Below are 2,556 nucleotides of genomic sequence, written 5' to 3'. Positions count from 1 at the left end.
TGTAACTTCGATTCCCATCCTCATTGAAATTAACCAATAGATGCTAAGCAGTTTCATCCCTACTATTTTGGTACCTAGATTTCTGGAGACTTCAAATGTTCACGAACACTTACCATTTTTTTGTACTCAGGACATTACCATTTCGACAGTCGCCAAACGCGGAACTCGCTCTCCGATTTGGTCGAGACTACCTTACATTTTTTACCTTTCAAAAATACCAAAACCAGATAGTGTCTTAACTTTGTTTCCGAATTATTAAACTGTTTGTTTCTCTTTTTAAATATATATAAACGTTGATTTATCCGTGTGTGTAAAATAAACTTTATTTCAATCAATACACGTTTCATTGTTTATTCACCATTCATAAAAATAGAACACCTGTGTCAATCAAATATTTCCTAATTATGCACCTTTCCACAAAAATGTTAATTAAAAGAGAGAGTTTAAAATATTTAAAAAAGAATTAAAAATTATTAACGATAAATTATCGAAATTCCTAGAATGTTTATAAAATATTGCCTCTCACCTGGATTATCATAAATCGCTAGTCGAGGGATAGGAAGTTGAGTGGCTGACAATAAAAAGTGGAAATATCTCGTTGGTCAGTAAGAAACAGCTGTAGAAAAGTGGCTAAAAAAATGGATATAATTTCACGGTTGTAAAAAGTAGCAATAGAATATTGGCTGTAAAAAGTAATGCAAATTTGTTGCACATTTTTTAAAAAGTTTATGTTGTTTTAAGTATTGTACTTTCAAATTTGAGTAAGTTTAAGTGACGTTCACAAATTTTAAACGATTAAAAAATAATTAAAACTTGTAAATATGTTTAAAGAATTTTGTAAGGTTTGAGGAAAATTAAAAAAAAATTTGTTTCCTTAGAAAACTGTAAATATGCCTAAGCATCTTTGAAAAGAACTGGAATTTAACCTAATGTTTTGTAATATTCTGTAATATAAAACAATTTCTTTAAAATATCCTAGAAACTTTTCTGACACATCTGATATATTCAAGAATCTTTTTTCAATTTCCTTGAAAATCTTATAATAATCGTATTTATATAAATTAAAAAAACAACCTGATAATACTTATTTTCTTGTTTTTCATTCTCAGAATTTAATTTTAACTCGAAATAAAGTGTTTGAAAACTTTCAACAATAAATATTTATTACAAATTTCCATGTTATGTCATTATTAATATCCTCATTCATTTTTTATTGTAGTGAAAAAGGTTTTAAATTTAGGAATTGCAAGTAGTACTTAGGTTAAGTAACTTCAATATTTGTATGACTACAAAAATATTAAAAAAGCCTTTATTTTTAAAAAAGTTGTACGATTTATTTAAAGATAACACTTCATCTTAAAACCCCTTTTTTATTTAGGAAACGTCTGTTAGGTTTTCAAACATAATATAAAAAATTTGACGTAACGGCGTTGAGGGGAGGGCCAAAAAGAAATGTTACGGTCTGTCACATTGCGTAGGGAGGGGGGGGGGGGCATTTTAGTAACTAACGAACATATTTTTATAATATTTTTTGCTTTATTCTGCCGTAGGGTCAAACATGGTACAAAAAACCGATGTGAAATTTCGAATAAAAACGGTTGCACTCCGTATACATTGATTTAAAAAATGAACAATATTAATACTTTTATAAATTTTCAAATATATTATTTGAATATGATGCACATTGAGTTTTATTTTTAAAATTCTTGTAAGTTGTTGGTAACTTTTCTAATTTTACGATATTATTTACCGTACTTGGCCTTATGAAATAGATTTCACAAATAAAATTATAAAAATATCTTCATTACTTAAGATTTTTTTTTTATCATTAACAAACGCTTTTTCAGGCTTTAACCTTTTGGACCATTTGGAGAAATATATATTTCTTTTATCGCTTTCCAGTATATGATTTTTCCCTAAACATGGAGCAAATTGAAGACACTTAAAAAATAACAAATGTAAAAAATTCATTTTATTTGTTTGTTAAAAAAACCGATACATTTGTTAATAAAATTCCTTTCTACATGTACATGCATAAAAGGCAGCGTGACTATTGCCACTTGCTATTTAAAAAATGCATACTCTTCGAATCATTAATTCAATTGAGTTAAAATTTGAACAAAAACTTATTTCAACCTTAATCTGCAACTTTCTCACTGGAGGTTTTCCATTTCTTAAAATTTGCTCGATAAATGAAGCGCTTGAAGGTTGAACTTCATGTTTATTACATTGTCTACAGCACAAAATTAACAGCTTCTATGTTCATTAGAAAGTATTTAAGTTTTTCTTCCAAATATAATTTTCAGAAAATATAGATATGTAGTTGAATTAGTATTAATAGAATCAAAAATTCTGAAAATAAGCGAAGTTAGCACGAGTTGAAGTGAAGAAAGGACGACATTTTTTATTTTGAAAAATATAAATTTTTTTAATTATTAAAAAAAATTAACAACCTACCAATTTTTGTAAACGGAAGAAAGATGTGCCTTGAAATTGTTCACTTAAAATAAGTTGCATGCAATTAAAATTTTTTTATTCAAAGTACATAAAAATTGA

The 2,556-nt window shown here is 27.0% G+C and overlaps 1 protein-coding gene across 4 annotated transcripts in view; it reads right to left on the bottom strand.

Annotated features, from left to right (window-relative positions):
• The window catches only part of LOC117172559, a 279,531-nt gene that overhangs the window by 40,473 nt on the left and 236,502 nt on the right, over positions 1-2,556 (bottom strand). The window lies entirely within an intron of this gene.

Source organism: Belonocnema kinseyi, chromosome 5 (genome assembly GCF_010883055.1).
Source record: "Belonocnema kinseyi isolate 2016_QV_RU_SX_M_011 chromosome 5, B_treatae_v1, whole genome shotgun sequence".
In the NCBI taxonomy this organism is placed as follows: domain Eukaryota; kingdom Metazoa; phylum Arthropoda; class Insecta; order Hymenoptera; family Cynipidae; genus Belonocnema; species Belonocnema kinseyi.
Note: the sequence above shows the minus strand (reverse complement) of the source record. Positions and strands in the feature narration are given on the sequence as shown.